Genomic DNA, 22,748 nt, shown 5'->3' with positions numbered 1-22,748 from the left:
CCTAAAAATAAAGACATACATAAATATACTTGGGCAGCAAGAGAATGGAAATCAATATTAGATTACTTTATACTAAATGAAAAGACATCAAAATTTTCACTAGATGTTAGAGTTCACAGAGGATACGAAATAAGCAGTGACCACTTCCTTGTTAAAATAAAATTAAGATTACCACCTAAATAGCTACAAGAAACAAGAACAGAAAGAAAAATTGAAACATTTGTTTATAAAACTAGACTAATGAATGACACAAATGTGCAACAACTATATGAACAAAGAATTAAACAATATCTACATAAAATAAAACAAAATGAAGAAATAGAATGGCTTAATATAAAAATGATACTAAATGCAACAGCAAATGAAAGCTTAGGAGAGGCCATAAAATTTAATAAAATGAAAAAAACTGAACATTTGGAATGATACAATCAAAGAAATAATCAAAAAGAAAACAGAAGCCTATCAAAAATAGTTAAGCAGTAAAAGATTAGAAGATGAAATAGAATATAAAAGAATAAGAGCCATAGCTAAAAGAGAAGTCAGAAAAAGACAGAGAATCATGGAACAAATTTGTTTCTAATTTAGAACATGATTTATATAAAATAAGACCCAATGTATATAAGATTTTGAAACACTTAAATGCAGATACCAAAGAAAACATAAAATTAAACACCGAATTGGAATTAGAAGAATTTATAATTTACTACATTGAATTGTGGACAGACAAATATTTTAAAAAAGACAAGTGGGAAACAATTAGCGAAAATGAAAAGGAAATAACTAAAGGAGAATTAGAAATCAGCCTGAAAGAAACAAGAAATGGAAAGTCACCTGGAAAAGATAAGCTAGGTTCAGAACTATATAAATAAGCAGCAACAAGATTCAAAGAAAGACTCATTATTTTTAAATAGCATTTACTGAACTGGTATTCCCCCAATAGAATGGAAAAAATCAATTGTGATTCCTATCGTCAAAAAAGGTAATAGAGATGACCCTAAAAATTAGAGGTATCACTATACTAATTCCTGTTTACAAAATATACAGCAGAATATTAAATAGCAAACTAATGAAATATTCCGAAAACTTTATTTTAGAAGTACAGAATGGATTTAGAAAAGGACGATCATGTATAGACCCGGCCTTTTGCCTAAAATTAATAATAGAGAAAAGAAGAGAATACAATTTAGAAACACATATTGCATTTATTGACTTTGAAAAAGCATTTGACAAAGTTAACAGAAAGACAAATACCAAATAATATGCTAAAAGCTATCACAAGTATATATGAAAATAATCAAATACAAATAAGAATAAATCACGAGCTATCATATACGAGAGAAATAAACCAAGGGATCCGACAGGGATGTCCCCTCTCAGCAACATATTTTAATATCTACTTAAATGAAATAATAATAAAATGGAATAAAAATTTACATCAAGGAATTAAACTTTCTCCTACAGTAAACTTAAACACTCTCCTCTTTGCCGACGACCAAATAATAATTACAAATTCTGAAGATAACTTACAGAAAGCTATTTTAGATCTAAATCAGATATCCAAAGACTATGGTATGATAATATCAACAGAAAAATCAAAAACTGTGGCCTTTGAAGGACAAGATCTAGCAAGAACTAAAATAGTAATAGATAACAAGATCTTAGAACAGGTGAATTCATTTAACTACCTAGGATGTACGATCACATATGAAAATGAAAAAGATATAAACCTAAAAATTGCAAAATATTTAAAAATAACAGGTGTAATTAACTCTATATTTAAGCCAAACCTAGTTTAAAAACAAACCAGACTAAAAGTATACAATACATTAGCCCTACCAGTCTTAATGTATGGAAGCGAAATCTGGACAATAAAACAAAAAAGACAAACAAAGATTAACAACAGCAGAAATGAAGCTTATGGGAAAAACTGCAAAGTATACCCTATTTGATCACAAATGAAACGAAGAAATTATTAAAGAATTAAACCAAGAAGCAGTAATAGAAAAAATTAAAATATATAAACATAAATGGATGGAACACGTTCAAAGAATGAAAACAGAAAGATTACGAAAACAAGCCTTAAAGTACAAGCCATTAGGAAAAAGAAAACCAGGACGTCCTCTTAAACGATTTAACGATGATTTCTAAGGCCGGAACAGGCCATACTAGTGCTAAATCCTTGATACGCATGATGATGATTTCTTTCGTTAGTTATCTGTCAGATAAGGAAAGTAAGAAGTTGATTTTGTAATTTTTTCCTTAGTACTCTTGGTAATAGCTATGGTCTTGGTGCAAATTCACTTAACAGAGATGGTAGTAGCTATCATTATATTAACAATGAGAAGGCAGCGCCCGCGTATCCTGAAGGGATGATGGCGTCAAACATCTTAATGTAGATGTAAAAGTTGGAAAAACATGGCGTTTCAGTTGAATGATACAACAAACACACTACCAATAATTTTGATAGTAATAGTATTTAAATATAATTAGATTTGTATGACGTTAAGAATATTACAGTCTTACATTGTTTTCTCTAGGGATCAAAATAAAATTTCCTCGGCGGTATTGAATGAATTTAAAATATCTTTCCTAAAAGCTGTTGTGTGACTCCATTCACGTGCAGGAGCTGTCATTGTTTTTATCTGCTCTTCTACACGTGAGAGAGGATGCTAATAAAATTAATAAGTGCAGCGTGTGCCTATTTTTCAACCCGATAAGAAAGAAATTGAACATCTCAATGAGGTGTCTTTTCTTCAAGAAATGGCGTTTTTCAATTTTTGCTGTATAGTTAGTCAGCCTTTCTCACCCTTCTCTTTTTCATTTGTGTGTAACTCTGGGTTTGATAATGATGGCATCCCACTAAGTAGGTTTCGTGTTTACCGGCGCCAAGCAAAGTGAAACTGACAGAGAGGCCGAAGTCCTTTGTTATGGCTGCAAGTGGGAGGGTGTCCTCGAAGCATTGGCAGATTGTTAGAGCAGCTACTTTCTCTCACCTTTCAAGGAAGAACGATTTAGAAATCCAACGATCGGTTCTCTGAGCATGCGCAATAAATCGCAGGTATTACCTATCTGCAGCACAGGCGAGAACTCCTTCCGATGCCGGCAGCGAACAGTCAGCGACGTGCTAACAACTGTGAGACTAATGTGGAGCTACTTGCAAGACGTGTGACGGCCTCTCCTGGAGCGAAGTACTCCCTTAAGTATTGAATAATAAGAGAAAGACGAGGCTGGACAAAGAAAAGGTGTAAAAACTATTCTCGAAATGCAAGAGTGGACAGAAGAACTGATGATTCCACGGGGTTATGAGAAATAGCAAGCGATCACTTGTTCTGTATACTGCCTTCGTGTCTGCTCTGGGTTTAGCGTAAGTGTCACCGGAAGTATCATGTGCAAGAACTTATCATATTATACTTGAAGTTATTACGTATGAGAATGCGGGAATTTGTATGCTGTTAGAGAAATAAATACGTTGAAGGGAAAAGCATAAATAAAGGTTGAGTTCATTTATTGGCCTTCGTTTTGTTAAATCCTGTTGTGTGTGAAATACGTCAGGAAATGGACGAGCTTTTAATGCATAATTGGATTTTGAAAAGAAAAAAAGGTGGAAGACATTTTGAATTTCGTCTTGTTACACAAATGAAATAGTGGATATTTTCTATTTTATGGGATGTATCTAATGGAGATATATTTTCATTTCTCATGTTAGCTGATAGATGGCGAATGAAAACTATATAGGACTGTAAGAGGCTAATGTTAATAGAAGGAATTATTAGCAGTAAAAAAATTGTTGTGTCAAATATAGTTAACATTATTTTACACATGCATTGTATGATGGAGGCTTACGAATTCTAAATAGGAAAGTGTTCGAGGAGACTGATTCGGTGAAATTGTACATATTTGTATTTTCACCACGTGCCCAGATTAACATCTAATAAATTTGTCAATTCCTGTAATGATAAAGATTTTTTTTTCGTTTTGAACAAAAATGCTAGTAGTCCACAGCTGCAGATATATGCAATAACATTTATTCAACTTCATTGGCGCACATGATTTAAGGAAGTTTTTTTGTAAAGTGCGCTGCAAATATTGGCCATAGTGTTACGTAAGCTGATGCTCGTTTGAGATTCGACATTCTGTTTACTTGATGTGTATTTGGCGAAATCAATCAGAACTGATTAACTTCTTATTTAGAATATGATCTTTCATCTGCGCAGTAAGGAATAAAAGGTTGTCTTATCTATTCCATAGAGTGGAAGTAACTCCCAAGATTCAGAACTGTCCGCATAAAACTTTAGTCCTTGGAATTGCTAATTAGAAAATTAATGATTACTCTCTATACCTACCAGAAAAAGGATTTTTAATAATTATACGCTAAATGTTGGCTAACGCATTTTTATACCAACCAAATCCGTAACTATATAGAAAAAAAATCGACTTAACTATTCGAATGATTTTTCATTCATTTTTGTCTCCCGGTATGCGACTATAAATTTTCGTTACTACTGGCTAAATGAATGCTTTTTCTATTTAAGCAACGTAGTTGTTCAGCAAAAGACTCCATATGCATCTGTCACTACTCGAGTATTGCTTGTGTGCCTGCGTTCTATTATGTATGTCCTAGAATAGGTACATATTCATGCACACATTTTGTTCACTTTTATCGAGTCATAACTGTAGAACATAATATGTTCTATGGTTATGACTCTTTCGCTACGCGTGAGTATATTGTACTCGCAAAAGAATTAAATATATTATCTGAAATTGTCACAATTTGACTCAAATAACAGAAATGTTCAGCATAATAAAAGTGGTTTCTAGGAACAGCTATGTCCTGCTTCTATATATACCGAAATTCATATAACTGAATTATTCGCATTCAGGTGTAGTTCACATTTAGATAATCAGCTTGTCATATCCTGAATATGAGATTAGTATTCTTTTTTTTCTGTACGAATCTGAAATACTTTTTTTTAAAAAAATTCTTCTCTTTATTTCACACAAAATGCATCAATATTTAAATACGTGCATGTAACTGAAATAGTGTCATTTTGAAATAACCACTTACCCTTTATTTCTTTTCTAGGTACAGTTGAAGCTACCAGGTGGAAAGAAGAAGATCCTGCTTTTACGTAGTTTTATTGTGCACAAATGAAGTGGATTTCCTTAGTTCCTGTCAGTAAATTAATACTGTTTTTTTTTGCTGTACTTAAATACCATCAGATGTGCTCATCTTTATTGGATTTTTTTAAATTAAAATAATAAAAACGTACGCACTTTCGTTTTCGAATATAAATAAAATGCAATTGATTTGTATGGAAATCCTGGTTATAGAAGTAAATAATATTTTCTTGCCTTGTGTTGGTTGAAGGAAGGTTTAAACGGTTGACTGCTCATTTAAAATTTATAGCATTATTTTTAAAAAGAGAAATGAATTTCTATGATAATCTATAAATTTATATCCCGAAGTGTTCGCACATCGAAATTTTTTACTTATAAATTATTAGTTTCATCTTTCCCCATATTAAGCGATTTACAGTTCTGTAAGAAGAAATGTCAATATGAACAATTGTAAGTAGTATTTCATTACAAATTGATATTTTGTTTTTTGAACTCCCTCATTGACACGAAATTGTTAATTCTAATTCCTGAGATAGAAATATCATCTACTGAATTGTTAGCGTTGCTTTACGAAAGAAACCACAATTAAACTGACTGGAGGATGCGTGCCTTTTTAACAGACATCCCTCAAGTGTTAAATATCACTAAAAAAAAAAAGCGTTATTTATACCACCTACCTGAATATTATAAGTTATTTTCCAGGGAGTACAAAACTACCAACCTGGTTTTAGTTTTCTGTTGGATATTGAAGCACACATAATTCAGACACTTGCAGTCACCAATGTGTGTCGGGTTTCTACAAAAAAAAAAAAAAAAAAATTAAATTTTACCTTAATCAACATGGAATTAATCTAATTAAGTTTTTTAAATATTCATTAATATTAATATATAATTTTTTTTTCAAAAGTAGTTACACCACACGCTATTTATCTCAATTATTGAAAATCAAACATTTGGAATGCCCGTGCTCACAGCCCTTCCACAGAAACTTAAATAGTTTTGCACTTTCACCCCATTTAAGCTTGCCAGTATCATTTTCTATTAAATGAAAACTTCATTTTTGGTGATTATCGGTGTTACGTGTCATTTGGTTTAATTACTGTAATTATGACGACATTAATCCACTTTGAAATGGTTTCCGTTCTGGAATTAAATGTGCAATTTCCTATTTTACTCTTCTACCGATTTACCCCACGCTCCAAAGGGAATATCAAAAACTGTTGTATTCAGTTAAATTAAATTGTGTACTTTAAAGATCTCAAATATCAGAATAAACAATCGGATAATCAGGCATTATTCACTAAAATGTTTCGCTTTATTACTCAGTAGAGGAATTTTACTCACAAATCGAATAACGTTAGCAAGTGTAATCCACTGCTGAATTATCGCTCTGTTTTATTTGTTCCTCAAATTTCTAACAATAATTATAACTATTTAATGTTTATTATTTTAAATGATTATTTCTAAAGCATCTAATTGAATCACAGTTCATCTGTTCTCGTTTTATTTTAAACTTTCGCCTTAGAAGCCGGATGACAATTCAGTAAGGAAAAGTATACTTAAATACTAATTAAATATGAATGACGTCAAAATCACAAGCAGCGAATTAAAATATCCAAATCCGACTTATTCACCAAGTACAGGATATATCATTCTCATTGGTGGTGCGCATATCGCTTATCACCATTATGGATGAAATAATAGTAACTGTTTTAGAAAAAAACATCTCTTCAAGTACTATATGTCAAATGTATTGCATTTATTATTTTCAAATATAAGATTTATTCTCATTGAGTTTCTTCAACATCACGTGCCTGATGAAAAACTGAAGCCGCTACGCGCCATCTCTTTGAAGTTGTGCAATACTTTGAAGCGCTAGTGAACAATAAATATCACTGCACTTGATATTTCTCTATTGAATATTACCTATCATTCTTTTTCATTAAATAATGTTTTGCTTTGATAACTGTAATAAATGCCGTGAACATTAAGCGAATCACATTTTCGGAGGGCCTTTTGCCTAGTATTCGCTCTGAATAGAGGGAGGAAATCTCAATCTTTTGCTCTTTCTGTTAATATCGCAGATTTTTTTAAACGTCGATTTTCGATAAAAATCAGCGTATCTAAGTGCCGAATAAAGAAAAATGCCTTACCAGAACTAGAAATGGTAACACTAATATTTTTTTCTTTTAGTTTGACATTTGTTAAGATTTGAAATTTTCATTTTATTATTCATATAACTTATTTTCATCATTAATTCTTATCGCGAAGACGAGCTCTACTGTGCAACTTCCTACCTGCCAAACGCCGCCAAGCGGATATTCTTGCGGTCCACGGTGGAACAATGGAAGCGTGCTTGTTCCCCAAGTGAAAGGAGCTGAGTTAGAATCCAGCAGAAGGCGTTAAGGAAGTTTTTCCTACCTACTTTCACTCAGTGCCGAGTTAGTCAATCTCGGGCCGTGGAGTGAGGTTTTCTCCGGGTACTCCGGTTTCCCTCACGCACAAGAAAATTGACCCTGGAACATACACTGAGACAGACAACTACACAACCTTTGGAAATTCAATACACCCGTTTTGGGGTGTATTGGATTTTCAAGGTGGTCCTGGTGAATTATTCCCAAGAGGAGGATAAGTCACTAAATTCTTTTTTTATTTACAATAACATATATATATTTATTCGCCTTCTACTCTACGCGTGTGTATGTGTATATATACTGTATATATATACACACACACACAGGGTGTCCCAAAATTCACGCAAGTAGTAATTTTGAGAGAAAACACAGGTTTTTAATTAAAAATTGTAATTTCTTAATGATTCATAACGTATACAGTATAGGGTTATGCATGGAATACGATATTGGGTAAATGGCCTCCACGGCTTTGCTGGCACATACGTACTCTTTTGTCGAAATTTTCCATGACCGTTTTGCATAAATGTGACTTAATTTCGTTGATACAGCGCTCAATTTCCTCCTTCAAGGCGTGGGTGGTCGTGGGCTTGTTGGCATAAACCATAGACTTCAAAAAACCCCAAAGAAAAAAAGTCCAACGGTGTTAAGTCACATGATCTGGGCGGCCAATTCTGATCACCAAAACGGTGATCAGAATTTTAAATAACCCTGAACTGTCAGCTGTCATGCTGTCTTTTTTTTGTCGTTGGCAACACTTTACCGCACAAATGGCGCTAAATTTAAATCTTGCGTGAATTTTGGGACACCCTGTATATATATATATATATTATTATTATTTTTTTACTGTGGTTGATCCGTCTAAGGCTAATTACATTTTTTGTTTCTGTTTCTTAATGTGAATTAACTTGAAAAAAAAGTACATATATTTTGCTTTCAACTGTCAATAGGTGGCACCAAGTGGGATATCGCGAAAAAAAAGGACTTTCTCGTTGTCTATTATAACAATATCATTACTGAGATGACAAGAGAATGACTTTGGATCAAGCTCTGTAAATGTCATTGGACGAGTCCAGTAGGAAGCCTAAATAGTGTCTCTTTCAATATTCGTTTCCATTACTGATGGGATAATTCTGTGCGTCTTCGTTTCATAAAGACTTCACAAATGTTGAGGCGGAAAGCACACATTATTCATTATCGCTTTGTCTAATTTCAGAACAAAAAATAAGGTTTATATTCAAAATGTGTTCAGTGTCGCTCCAACGCAATTTGAAATAAAAAATCTTTGAAATATTTTTTTTTGTTTTTGAGGGAGACAAAGTTAACTGTAATAGAATCTGTGGTGCCATCTTTTGATCAATCTAAAATATCTTAATGACAAGAACACAAAAATGTAACTCGCCAAGAACGAATCCGCTTCTGAATGATCACAACATTTCCTATTCATGTAAAGAGCAAGTGAAAGATATTAAATTATTCTTGATCTGAACTCAGACTCGACGTACACCCAAGTCTGCTATAATTTACGATCGTAACTGATTACTTATAATGGGGAACCTAAAGTGATAAACGCACCGCAATTCTAAGCCAATGCAGTGGAAGCAGAATTAATTATCGTATATTTCCCGTGGATGGGAGACATTAACTTAAACGGTAATAACACTCTATAGCGTCAATATAAACAGAACCACAATGTGCAATGGTTCTGCATTTTGCTGCTGCTAAAGGGGGCAACAAATTCTCTTAAGAGGACCTAACTGTTTTATAAGAAACAAAATTCTTAATTACATAAGGAAAAGCAAAACGTAATGGTATCTATCACCAAGTACTTAAATGGATAGTCCATATCATCCTGATTTTAAATTTGATCGGCTGTGATTATAAAAATGGATTAGCTCATTAAAAAATGATTCTAACTTTAAGAAACATTTCAGCATTCTGTTCTTGCAATCTGTTGGCAATCCATCAATTCAGCACAATATCCAACGAAACGGATGTAACGAATTAAATCGGGCCCACCTAGCCTGGTGTATGTGAAATGCGATCATACTGGATTGCGTGTATTAGCATATATGTGCAACAGATTAATCTTTGCGTAGATAATTCTTTTTATTACATTACCAATTTATGAAAAAAAAATATAACCGAATAAATTTTTTGTTGTTGTGGTATCAGGGCTCCAGAATTTCGAATAAAGCCAAAGACAGACTTATTACTATTTTTTTATTTTTGCAGGTAATCTTTTTTTTTTTTTTTGGTACTAACTACAGCAAACATTTAATGTGCTATAAAACATTCGTAACGTACAGCACATTAATACCATGGGGGAGCTAAATAATTCAGTAACCGTCAGTAAACCTGCCACTGATGCCTTCCTTTGTGAGAATGTCATCTCCCACAGGGGACATTCGAATAACATGCATTACCATGTTATGCCTGGGACAAGTTTAATTTTGCATAACACAGGTTATTAATTTACTGGTTATTGTATTCTAAGAAAACCAATAATTCTATCTGTTATTAAACTACATTAACGAAAACAATGTTATTCTATATAAATAATTATTTGATAATAATTACTACTTGTAATTTATATATCACATTTAAAATATTCTTTAAATTCATTGGATAAAATATGGATAAATATTAGATATGTCACCTGGGTAGGACAGATATTGCTGCTCAATCTCGAATTTGTACGTCAATACATTTAAGATTAAATTTAAAATAAAAATTCAATGAAAATCCTAACAATGTTAAAGGCTGTAGATATGATATTCAATCATTCTACTGCAGCAGCATTAAACGAAATATTTTAAAGGGATTTTCAAAAAAAAAAATGATCGACATATTTCCAGTTTATGCGAAGATAATCTAGGAAGGTCCCAGTTAACTCCAAAGATTCGATTTATGCATCTTCATCTTAATTAAAGAGCAACACAAAAATGTTAATCGCCATGAATGAATCGGCTTCTGAACTTTTCCTATTCGAGTAAAGGGGTTAACGAGTGAAAGTAATTAAACCAAATTCCTAGGACACAGAGTACGGTCTGCTGTAACTAGAGATCGTAATAACCTACCGCAACTTCTTATTAATGGAAAACCGATAAACAAGTCACTTTTTCCAAAGTCATCTTCTCCATTCAGCATTCAAACTCAAATAATCGATTTCGACCACTCAGAAGTAATTAAAATTCATACAAAAAGTCGTCTTATGGAAGTTAGATATAATAAACCTCCAATACATCAAAGAACTACTGATGTGTGGGTATATATATATATATATATATATATAAGTCTGAATTATGGTTCAACTTAAAGACATTCCCTTAATATTGGGGATGGTCATTTGGAGTCAGGGTGACCTTTCACTTCAATGTTTAATTTTTGGCCTCATTCTAACCACTGAAAGGAAAGAAACAATTAGATTATTTCTCCAAGCTTGTGCAAACAAATAATTATCGTGTATAGAACGTGAATGCGGACATTAACTTAAACGTTATGAACGCTAAATGGAATCGCAGTACGCAAAGGCTCCATATTTTTCTGCTCCTTTTAGGAGCAACGAAATCCCTTAAGAAAACCTGTCCCCTTGTAAGAATGAAGAAAATTCTTCATTATACCAATGCAGATCAAACTTAATTCCCCCCCCCACACACACAAGACTTGAAATTAAATGTTCAATATCATGAATTTAATACTCATGCGTATTTACTAGTTTTATATGTAAACGGCTGTTTATATTAACAAAAACTGATTAATTCATTTATAAATACAATTCTGTTTTTCAGGAAAGTTCCTGATGACGCTGTTCCGAAGGTAGTTTGTCTCGTGAATAGATCGAATGGTTAGTCAGCGAACATTGCTGAATATATTCCGAAATGTTTTATACCTCGTAATTCTCTTAAACGATCTCACTGCACTGGTTCCCTAACCGTGTGCATTCCTTGACATGGAATACTGGTCAATTGCGCATATACACTCTTGACTACTATTTAATTCGATAGTTTTTATTCAATTATGTGTTAAAGGAAGAAAAACAAAACTTTTTTTTTTTCCTATAAATTTCTGTATCATTTACGTTCGTCTGGTATTTCACCCAAGAAAAATGTTCCATCACAACTCCGGAATTTCTGCAAAGCCAAAGGTTGAAACACTTAGTGGGCTAACAGTGATTTTTTTTCTTAGTAAATACAACAAACGTTTAATGTACTATACGATCGTGTACAACACATTAGTACCATGGGGATGGGGTTAGATAATTCTGTATCCCTACTTTTAGTCACTAAAGAAGCTATTTCGTTGCGAGGAAACCAACTCCCAAGTGTTGGTGTTAGACGTTGGCAAATTTATTGGAGTTGCGCACGTAGGATGGGCGACTTCCTACAGGCTTTTAATGCCAATACACTGAAAATTATAAAAATTGGCGAAAAGCTAATACTGATGAAGGCTTTGAACATGACGTTCACTGATTTCACCAAAGCAGAACTACTAATGCAACTTCACAATGAGAGATGTTATATCCACACTCAAAATTTAACATCTTCTCTTCGGTTATATCAGTGGACGTGTTACGATTTGCTTGAACAATGGTAGAAATGACCAATGATCTACACAGAAAGAGGATTCAATAATGAATTGAAATCCGCTCACGGTGGGATTCGAACCCAGCCAAGCAGGATCTCATTTGCAGAACATTTTGATACATTTACAGACAGTTTTAATGGCCAACATGAAAGGTGCTCTGGTTATCTGTACACATTATTTGGATAAATATTTGCTTCAGTAATTTGACCTACTCGACTACATTCAAAACCGATAACACGTAATCGGAATGCTGCGGTAGTTTAAGTGCCAGATATTCGTGATGAGAAGCAGCTGCATAGCATGCGATGTTTTATTCAGACACTAATGAAGTGCAAATCTACGCAACTCTTACAGACAGAATTTAAACAATAAGATATCGAGTCAAATCATATACGATTATTATTACGTTTTTCTATTCTCTCGGTCAGTACTGAACACTTCAGTATGACAGACATTTTTTTTTTTTATTACAGAACGTTTATTGCATTCTCCTTAAGATTTTCTGCCTTGTTAGACTATTAGATTTAAATTCAGTAATCGCATTGTTAATTTATAATTTCATTTCTTCGATAGTTGGCTTATTTTCTGTTATTTACCAAACTGCAAATCCACAATTCCACCACCACACACAAAATAGTACTATTATTTCACGTAGTTGAGGGCTATGTGAAAATGTAGGGCAAGAAACAGCATCCGTAAAATGTACTCACAATAATAGCATTTTACAATCACATGATTGGTATCAACATTTACGAAGACTTAATGTGAATCTTGAATGCTTCACTTTTCCTTGTGGAGTTACGAGGAATCAGAGTACACCTAGCTGAATAAATCCACACACGACTGCATTTCCTAGTTTTAATACGCTTGAAAATACAATGGAAACCTGTCCCAAGAATATTTTCCTGGTTTAATTTCAAGTCCTAAATGAGGCGGCTTTGGGCATCGCACTTTCCTGATATTTGCGGAGCTAACTACGAAGTTTCTGATAACGATTTAAACGAAGCATTCGTAGACGAAGTGTGTTTAACTCAATTTATTGCTTATCAGAAGCGCATGCGTAATGATACATATCACTACCGTGTTCTCCCGAGCACAGGAAATAGTAACGAAGCAACAAGTTTGTAAACATGGCGAAGAAATGAACAATTACAAATAAAAATAGTTTAAAAGAAAGTAACTACAGAGACGACACAAGAAAACGAGAATAACGCAATATAATATAATACAATAAAAGACCTTTCTGAAAGTGATTAAAACTACCACACTTCCCCTGAAACGAACAAAAGTTTTTTAAAGAAAAAAATGGGATACGAACAATTTACATACCTGAAAGACTCGATGCTGATAACATCAATCTGATTTAATTGAAATTAATTTATTCATTTAATTTAAATTGGACGGAATTCGTTAGAAGCAATCACGATGGTCCTGAAACGTTGGTAGTGAAGGGGCAGACATAAAAACATTTTTTTAAATTATTATATTAAGAATAACTGCTTAAACATAGCTAACGTAAGTGCAATGAACGTCAGGTCGAGATACGCCCACTTCTGAAAACAGCTCCATCTGGTAGTGGTATTGGAAACTTTGAAGCAGATACGATATTAGGAAACTACCGCAATTGTTGAAGCAATCAACATATGCAAATCATAATATTAACCGTGAGTCACTTGAATAAATTAATATCAAATTCGTTTTAAAAATTCAAATTCAAAACACATTGAATTTCAAACTACGAGAAATTCCATGAAAAGAAATTTTTAATAGTTTACATTACGCACCGGTTATTTTCTGTTGGTCATCTGTGAGCTGCAAACAATCATTATTCAACGTCGTTGACCTTTTCCTAATTTACAGTGTGTCCTTTCACGAAGCACGGACTGCTATGGGATAAATTATTTCGCCATTCTAGTGTAATATTATCCAAAGCAGATTCTGCAAATAAATCTTTGATCCGTCATCCAGTTAAAATTGGACATTTTGCTTCCCAACAACTTAATTTTCAATCCACATACCCGATTCAAATCATCACTCATTTTTCGCACTCAACATAACACTTTCAAGCCGTTCACTTTTCATAATTTATCGAGTGAATTTCATAGTTGGGGTTTCACCCTCTGCAAAGAGAAGTTCACCGGGCATCCACCATACTCACATTCACGTACATCTTCTCGGTAGAAAGCGTAGCGTGATTCGTCGCTCCATAACACAGTTTTCCAAGCTTCGACAACTCACTGTACTCTCTTTGCATCACTGAAGCCGACGCTGCATGCTTGTTCTGGTAATGTGGAGCTTTCATATTGTGGTCCTACCATGGAAACTCATGTTGTGAGCTTCTGTTTTGATTTTTTTTTTTTTTCAAATTCGTGTTCCAGTCGATGGGGAATTCCGCATTCTCAACATTTCTGCCGACGAGTGGCGGTTTTTATATATCATCATTCGCAGCACCTTACGGTCATATTCGGTGAGTATGGTGGGAATACTGCAAGTGTCTACTGCGGATGACACTTGCAGTAGACTCCGTGCAAAGGGCAACCTACAGTTACCTTTCGTTGCCTGTGTTCGCATTCCAGTTAACAGAACTTGAAATAAACTGACAGAAGATGTTGTGAATGCCATTTGTTGTTATTATAATAAAAGGAGTGTGAGCAATCCTTCCCTTAAGGTGCTCAGGATAGGAGGAGAGCACCTGATGGACTTGAATTTCTGCTCACCCAGAGTATCTTTCTCGATCATCAGGAAACGTCGTGTAGCTCCGTAAAAACAGTAGAGCTCGATCGGAGAGATGCTGTCCAGGTCGGAGGATTGATGTTTTCCCGCCTACCAAGAACAAAATTAACGATGGTCAATTATAAATTCCATCTTTGTTAACTAAAACGTAATCTTCTGTTTGCCAAGCATCCATTGAAAATTTCGAAGAAACTCATCCAATTGTGCATGACATTTGAAAAGCATTTAATAAAGTTCGGTTTTAAAAACTTCTAAGACCACTCTCTTGTCAATTTTCTGCCTTGAGCAACTGGATTAGCAGCGTACTTTGAAGCTAGTTGTCTGATGACTTGATTCCTGCATTTCGATTGACCTACATCTTTTTTTCTCATTTCGTATAGTACATCGTAAGGCATAAGAGCTAAGTACCTTTCAGTGAATGCAGATCACGCTACCCACTCTGGAAGAAATAATCTGGTAAACTTAAATGGTTGTAAACTCAATTTGAATTTAACAAAATAGTAAATCCATTTGAGTATTTTTTTTCATCCACCCTAACATTCAGATCTCTGGGAAGACCGAATCTGACTGTTTGTAATAACTAACATTTTCAGTATGTCTACCCTATAGATATAAAATTATAAGCCTTTTTATGAAGCGTTTTTATGTAACGTTTTTGTGTCACGTTTTTTGTCAAGTTATTTCAAACATTTTGAAACTCAGGGGCTACCCTGAGTGTCGAGTCTTCAAAATTCGATTCATCAGAATTCAAGGAGAACCGGCCTACCAGCCCGGAACTCGGGGGAGGGTGAGGCGCCGTAGGAGCAGGAGAGCGGAGCCCCCTACTATATATATATATATTTTTTTTTTTAAAGAATAAATTTTAAATGACTTTAAACCGAGATAAGATATTAAATTCAACGATAATGATACAACTAGTTTCAGCCTTCTTCAGGTATCCACTAAAGGTATAACACAATAATAAAAATTGAAGATACAAAAAACTGAAAATTACAGGCAAAAAATGCAATACATAATTGGCACAAAAATGTTGTACTTTTTCAAGTCTTTCTATTTAATCCTCTATTGTTTGTTGCATGCGTGCTTGCAGTTTCTCGTGAACGCATGTATTGAACAACTGTAGTATGACTATCAGGGATGCTATAACTCAAATTGTTGTTCAAATGTTCAGGATTAAGGAGGATTTCCCCGGACTCAACGATTTTTCTTTTAAACTCATCACTACAGCGAAAAATGTTTTCAGATTTATCCCAGCACACTGTGTGACTGTAGATTATCATGTGGATTGTTAGAGAAAAGAACATGACTGGATAGCGCAGATCAACAGATTTGTTAGGTTGTTCAAAATAAGACATATTACAATCGCACCGTAACTTGTAAATACCTGGATGTTTCAGGTTATGATGAAAAGGCTTCGGATGGCTTATAAGAGAACGGACTTTAGGGGGTGTAGTGAAAAACGTCCTGATGTTGTATTTTTTAAGGTAGCCAATTTATTGGAGAGTGAACTAATGTAAGGTATTGAGATGCTACCTTTAAAAACAGTAGTTTCTGTAGTATTGTCTAGGAGGATCCAGAAGAAATTTCTTAATTGTTTCTTCAGAATATCCATTTTGTTTAGAGATAAGAGAAAGTTGTTCAATTTCTTTTGGAGTTCATCTGGTTCATTTAAAAGAGATCGTGCTCTGTGTCCTAAGGTAGAAATAGTTCCGAGCTTTTATGGTGGAAAGTGATGAGATTGACAGTGCAGATATCTGTTAGTATGAGTTGGTTATATATATATATATATATATATATATATCGTTGAGTTGATCAACACCTTCAGGTATCACAATCAAAGAAATATATAAAGAATTACAGAACAGAGACTTAAAATCGCTACTGTCTTTTTGTACTTGTTCTGTTATTACAATTTTAAGTCTCTGTAATTCTTTATATACTTGTTTGATTGTGATACCTGATGATGTTCATCAATTCAACGAAACTAGTGTACTAGTAGTATCTTTTCAAATATATCATATCATCTTTTTATCTCTCGATATCAGTCATTAAAGCTTGTTCATAATATTCCTACCGAGTAAAATGAATTCTGAAAAAAAAAATATATATATAAATATGTATGCTGGCTGAGTGGTTAGCATATTCGTTCTCCAACCAAGTAGATTGGGGTTCGAATCCTGCGTAGGTATAGATGTTCGTAATTGTTTTCTCCCAATCTGGACGGGGTCACCATGGAGTAGTAAACCCAAAACCATTGCGCAATGGGAGAGGCTTTCACCACTGAAGTCGGTAGAAAAATGGACTGCCAATTTTTTATTTTTTTTAATACTAGGGGGTTATGAAAAGTTCTCGGCCTAACAATGAAAAAACGAATTTATAATTTCAAAATTATTTTTATTTTTCAACATAATCACCCTTAAAACTAATACATTTATTCCAGCAATGGTAATGCACCATTATACCGTCCCTGTAGTGGTATTCAGTAAGATCTGCAAAATACCCCTCTACAGCTGCAATCACCTCTTGATTCGAAGAAAAAACGCAGATCAGCGAGAAAAAGTTTTAGTTTTGGGAAGTTTTAGATTTGGACAGAAGTCAGAGGGGGGCCAATGGGGAATGGGGCGGGAGTTCCAACAATTCGTTTAGCATTTAGCAGATCCCTTAATTTTTCTATTTCCAAAAAACTTCTGTGGACATGCATTGTCCTGATGAAAGATGATTTTTTTCTTCTGCAAACAAGGTCTTTTCTCACGAATTTTTTCGTATAGACTGGTTAGAGGATTGGAATAATATTCCCCGGTTATTGGTTTTCAAGATAATTAATCAAAAATGCCTTTAACATCCCAAAACAACGATGCCATGACCTTTCCTGCTGACGGAACCGACTTTGTCTTCTTTTTTGCGCTGAGCCGGCTTCTCTCCACTGTTTTGACTGCTGTTGGATTCTGGTGTGCAATGGTGAATCCAAGTCTCATCCATAGTAATAAATCGACGCACAAAATCAGTTTTATTATTGTTAAAACGCTCCAAGCACTGTTCAGAGATTTTCATGCGAGTGCGTTTTTGATCTGCTGTGAGCAAACTCGGCACTCATCTTGCGCAAAGGTTTTTCATATGCAATTCTTCATGCAAAAAATATCCTACATGTTCTTTTGAAATGCGTATCGTATAAGCAATTTCACGCACTTTGACTCGTCGGTAATCCAATAAAATGTCGTGCACTTGATCAAATATTTCTGATGTTACACTTTTTGGACGTCCTTCACGTGGATCACCTTGAAGTGTGGTACGCCATGTTTAAACTCGGCAGCGCATTTCTTAATTGCCGAAAACGAAGGAGAAGAGTGCCCATAAACATTTTTCAGAACTTCGAATGAATTTATTTTGGGGTTAAACCTTCTTTTACAAAGAATTTTATAACTGCACGATACCCAGTTTTATCGATTTCAAGGAGACAGACAGCACCTTTGTTTCAGACAGCTGTATAAAACAAACTATTTTTATACTTGATAGAATGACTTGCAATTTCACATGGATTCTAATGACAGATGTATCAACTCAGAAACAAAATCATGCCGACAATGTTGTCATCTATGGTCGAGACAGAGAACTTTTCAGACCACCCTCGTATATTTATATATATACATACTCATTGAAATATTTTGATCCATATATAATCAACGTGATTCGATGTCGTTTTTAAAGATTTTAAAATGTCATTACTTTTTTCCTAATGAAATGTTTACTATTTTACCATAATTAATCAGAATTGTATTAAGCGTAACATAATGGATTTGGATATCAAATTCTAATCAGAATAATTAATTTTTATTTCTCTGTAACTTTAAAATAAAAAGTACAATAAACGTGGTGCATGATACAATAAATGAGTGCATTCCAAAGTTGGATGTTTCTTTTACTGCTTCCCACATGAAAATATTTTACATCATACAAACATGAGAAGTAGTGGTATCAAGATAAACTTTTCAAAATAAATTTCAAGTAGAGGATACCTTGGTTACTAGCGATGATGCCCACAAATTTAGAAAAGTGTTTTCGGCTAACTCGACACAAGAATTATTAGCTATTGCGCAGGTTATCAACAGAAACCCAGTGGTATGTAGAATTTGAGGTTGGAACAGAGGGATCGTCGGGGGAATCTTCTACGAAGATTCCTTAAGTACAGACGTTACTTTGCTTAACTCTATACTTCGTATAGAGTTAAGCAAAGTAACGTCTATACGAAGATTTTCTACTAACACGCGAACGAAATTACCAAAAGAGATCAAGGTAGATGGTATGTTGCACTCACCGAAATGCATCTTCCTTGAGAATTTAATAACATCGATTCCGGCTAAAATGTGTTTCACCTGGTACGAAGGAAATATGCAAGTGACACTAACTGTTTCGCAAGGGAGAGTTCGATTTTGCCTCCACGGAGATGGCAAAACCGGTAAAAAAGAGTTCGTCAGGTGCTTCCATCTTGGCATGGCAAATACCAAAATATGTCCCAGGACTATAGTTGAAATTTTGGAAAATAATAAAAGGGAAAACCCATAGGAAATACTTGATATTTCACTATGGAAAAAGGTTTTCTAAACTCCTGTGTCTAAATATTACTTTATTTTGATAAATTTCATTCAATTAAATACCACACGCAAAGAAGAAGAAATTTGCCAGTGAAAGTTCTCGCATTAGGAAAAGAAGTTTTTTTTTCTTTTTTTTTCCCGCTTATTCTATGTAAAATGTTTCAGTTTTCAGTAACCTGCTATATCATCACCAAATTCTGGAACTTGCAAAAAGCAATTAAAATACGCATTTGGTAAAGATTTTATGCGTGTAATCTTTTTCTGTTTGTAGAGATGATTTTCAAAGCAACTGAAAAGGCGCATGCGTAGTTTATTCTAACGATCAGTCGAAATCTCAACAGTTCAAATTTCAGCCGCGCTTCTCTTCTCTTTTTTGTGAACTATCAGTCCATGCACTGTTGTTGCCAAAATAGCCTTCTCCCTCTCTCTCTCTCTCTCTCTCTCTCTCTCTCTCTCTTACTGGCTACTTCATTTACGAAACACCACAGATAGCACCAATTGATAGTTTCGACTCTGTGTCGAGGAGATCTAAAGAGACTGACCGTTGGAATGTCTACGAATCGCATTTTCGTGATGCTCCCGACTCATTTTGTTTTCTTTCTTCTTGAAAAGTCTGGTATGCTTGGTGTGCTTACATGCGTGTATCCCACTGTAATACAAAATTTGCCCTGCGTTTCTTGTCTATGGCCAGAGAAGATAATGCCACAGATATAACTTTATTTCTACAATAAACTCATCAACAGAAACATGAAGAACAGATCTTTTTTACGTTTCTTGTTTCATTATTATCTAGATTGAATACGCAGCTCAGCACCGAATACTTTGCGTCAATTCTTCAATAAGAAAAGAATCAAAATTTACTTAAATAAAAATGAGTAGATGCCTAGCAACTTGCTGAGAGATATATACACAATTACATCAATTACCTAAAAGCCATGGCAAAGCCTTAGAACTTCTAAGATAGATTTTGTTTGAATTTTATTTTATACGACATTGTTTTTAGGTGAACTTCAAGAAAGTTCTGATGTTCACTAACGAACTCTGCTCAGTTCTTAAAAACTCTAAAGGTGCTGCGTTCCAATGAAGATTCCCCCTGTCGGAGCAGATAGTATATATTAAAGGCAGCTTTTTTAAAAAAAAATTTCCATTCTTCGTAAGTGAACTTTAATTAAATTCTTTATTGTAAGTGCAACGGTAGGTATTTAACGAACCAAGTGAGGTTTTTTCCATATTCCAGTTTTTGCTGTTCTGTGCGAGCGTAATTTATCTTCAATCTTTCCGAATTACGATGCGTCTTGATATTGAAGTGTCATAACTCGGTACCAGATTATTTTTAATAGTTCTAATGCAACGAATTGACATCTTCCTTAGTAATATCTACAAAAATCCAGCACTCGTATAAACCTAGAGTAAAGATCGTTAGAGGAACAGTTAAATTAGTGTTAGATACAATTTTTTTCTCTTATTATTATTTTTAAATACTGGTTCCACATCTCGAGAGCAGTTTGAACGCTACAATCCAAACTTATTGTTTGAGCAATGTTACTCCTAACTAGCTTTACGTACCGTATGAAAACTCACCATTATACAACTTGGTAGAGATACTTTGTTCCTGAATGTTAGCTTAAATTAACGCCAGTAGAACATTGAGATCCGTCGCATCAGGGATATTAGACGCGGAAATTGTTTGGTGACCTTAAACTATTCATTCCGTTAGAGTTTCAGACGAACGCTCTTCGTCGACTTCTTCCATCATCAACAGCACCGACAACAAATCTCTACTAACTAATATTTCTGAAACTGATTGAACGTTATTTCTACAATAGAAAAGTGCTTTTCCTCTTCTAGGAAATCATGACAGCAAAGCAGCCGAAACATTTCCTGGTCAATTCCTAAGAAGCATTTAAAGCAGATTTGAATTGTATGGACAGATTGCGCTGTATTCAATTCCAGCATATTTAAATATATTAGTGGAATAAATACAAAACAAGAAAATATACAAAATACGGCTAGCTAACATAAATATTTCAGTAAGCATAGCTTTTTTTTCCCGAAAGAATGAAATCTTTTCGAGTACTTCATTCAAATCACTTTCGCCAGAGAATTTTAATTGGACTCTACAGAATCCACTCGGAGACTTTTGAATTCTTAAGTGCTCACTAGAGACAAGTCCTGCGTGAAGAAGTTATGCGAAATTACAATTTCACTTACTTAAGCAAGTTCCTCTCGAGCTCTAAAAATTCCTTTTAAGGCGTATATTTGTTTGGTTTTGGTAATAACTTGACGATATCCGAATAACTTCTATTTTTACACTAAATAGAAAAAGAAAGTTATAGTTTATGAGCAGGTGCTCTCATAATTAACCGATAAAACAAATATCTGAAAACAACAACAAAAAAGAATAATAGGCTGTGCTGATTGTGGATATTTCATGAAAGGTCAAAGAAATATTGTCTCCAGTATTAAAGTTGGGTAATATTCTACATGCTCGAATTCCTGACTGGTGAGAATTATTTGTAATTATTTGTAATAATTTCTTTTCCCACGGTCAAATAATTTACTAATTAAAGTGACTCATATTATATTTAATATTTTATACGTTGCCCTTCTTCCATCGTTGATGCCTTACGTGTAATCAACTTTATATTTAGTCGCCACCTGTCGGTAACACATGGCATGATGAACAAACAACATTGACCCATGCAGGCTCAAAACCTTGATAAAATCAGAAATGAACTCCGAACAAGAGGGATGATTTCTTCGTTTTAGTAAGTGAAAATTGAAAGTAAACTACTCTAGCTCCGTCTGTTATGTTTTACTAGTCAAACTATTTTTGGAATGAAAAAAACCCATTATCATTGTAAGAAGTTCCATCTTTGTTATGACAATGCATGGTAATTAACATTTAGTTAGAACGATGAATATCTAAAATCGTTGTCGGAATATTTTAAAATATGAAATTTGTTTTAATAAAAATTCCCAACAATAAAAATACCTGAAATAAAAAACAAACAAACTAATTACCGAATGATAACTTTTATAGAAATAAGGGAGGATGCGATGACAATTAGAAAGAACCCACGTGGTGTGTTAATAGCAGCGGTAACAGCAGTCATTCTCCAAAAGGATTTGCTGCAATGTTAGGTGGGTGCGGAAAAAGCCATTATTATAGAATATATAAACTGCAATAGCTTTAAACATATAGTAAATAGGTGAATTTCATGAGATGCAGATTTGAATCTACGAAAATGTGGATAAAAACGGAAGTTGTAACATGACGGGCAGAATAAGGAAAAATTAAAAGAAAAAA

At 34.0% G+C, this 22,748-nt stretch overlaps 1 long non-coding RNA gene across 1 annotated transcript in view; it reads right to left on the bottom strand.

The window, feature by feature from the left end:
- Positions 1 to 22,748, bottom strand: part of LOC150104526 (uncharacterized) — a 347,326-nt gene that overhangs the window by 210,053 nt on the left and 114,525 nt on the right. Inside the window, exon 3 of the long non-coding RNA XR_016548569.1 lies at positions 5,796 to 5,914. This is a non-coding gene — a long non-coding RNA (uncharacterized LOC150104526). The remainder of the gene's footprint in view (positions 1 to 5,795; positions 5,915 to 22,748) is intronic.

Source organism: Typopeltis vanoorti, chromosome 7 (assembly GCF_054136105.1).
Source record: "Typopeltis vanoorti isolate ZY-2024b chromosome 7, IOZ_Tvanoo_1.0, whole genome shotgun sequence".
NCBI classification, from domain to species: Eukaryota; Metazoa; Arthropoda; class Arachnida; order Uropygi; family Thelyphonidae; genus Typopeltis; species Typopeltis vanoorti.
The sequence above is the reverse complement of the archived record's forward strand: the minus strand, read 5'-3'. Positions and strand labels throughout refer to the sequence as shown.